Raw genomic sequence first — 1,426 nt, 5'->3', positions numbered from 1 at the left:
TTAAATTGATTTTACAAAATAACTGCGCACTGCTACAGTAACTCCGGTCGACCGGACATATCTCTGGACGCGGTTACTGTAGCATAACGGCTATATTTTTTAGATTTTGATATATCCATTTTTTTTGTCTTTTTGCTTGGTTTTCTTGGGTTTTTGGGCTTGTTTCATGAGCCTATATATACTCCATGCCCTCATACTTCTAAGGGTACTCAAGAAATGTTTTAAACAAGTTTAAAGAGTTTTAAACAAGGGTTTAAGTGTGTTTTAGTGTTTGTTTGGTTTGAAGATTGTTTTCACAAGTAGAGGAGATCATCTTCTTGTTTGGGCTCCAATCTCCATCTCTCCATCTTGTCATCTATTGGAGAAGTTTTCTAAACTCTATCTAGCTTTACATTTGCTTAGTTATTTGATTATCATTCTTTAAAGCTAGTTTTTATATTGAGTTTAGATTTGAGTATATTATCTCATTGTTACACGCACCCACTTGATCTTATTGTATTTGCATACATAGTATATTAAGGTTGTGAGAGATTGTAACATTGAGTTTGTGCTTAATTGAGTTCTTATCTATTGTAGAGAACAAATTTATATTTATTACATTGTGAGTGGTGTAAGATTTTCGGTGAGCTAGAAAACCGAGTGTGTTGTGAAGTTTTCGGTGAACTAGAAAACCGAGTGTGATGAGTGACGTTGTTCGGTGAGCGTTGAAAACCGACACTGTGAGGTGTAAACGTTATTCGGGTGAGCGTAGAAAACCCGGTTGTGATAGTGGATTTCTCCCCGGGAGTGGGGAGCGGAGACGTAGGACGGAAGGTCCGAACTCCGTGATCATATTGTGTGTTTGAATGTGCTTTGGCGTTTATTCTTATTTATGCTCAATACTCATTTCGCTATTGTCTCATTATTTATATGATCCACTATCTAGTTCATATTGTTTACCCCTTGTGTTAGTTTATATATCCTTGCATATATATATAATTCATCATATAGGATATATCTCATTGTTTATATTGCTTATCCTAGCTCATATATCTTATGGTATTTCATACTTGCTAGGATAACTTCCCCCCTCTAGGGTCTAACAATTGGTATCAGAGCTTGGTGCTCTTTGATTTAAGGTCTAATCGCCTTGAGTTAAAGATCCAAGTTATATTTTTGTGCTAATCTTGTTTTGATTGCATTTGTATCTTGCTTGCATATTTTTATAAGCCTTTTATATTATGGATATGCATGGTTTAGGCTATGATTCTAGTATTGCTCCTAAATTCAATGATTTCTCTTATGCTTAATGGTGTTTTAGATTCAAAATATTTGTTCAATCTAAAAATATCGATTTATGGGAAGTCATTGATTGTGATTATATTGTGCCCATGTTGGAGAAATCCAAGTGGAGCAAACATGATAAAAGGATGTTTACAATGAACAA

The sequence above is a fragment of the Asparagus officinalis genome, chromosome 2 (assembly GCF_001876935.1).
Source record: "Asparagus officinalis chromosome 2, Aspof.V1, whole genome shotgun sequence".
Classification (NCBI taxonomy): Eukaryota; Viridiplantae; Streptophyta; class Magnoliopsida; order Asparagales; family Asparagaceae; genus Asparagus; species Asparagus officinalis.
The sequence above is the reverse complement of the archived record's forward strand: the minus strand, read 5'-3'. Positions refer to the sequence as shown.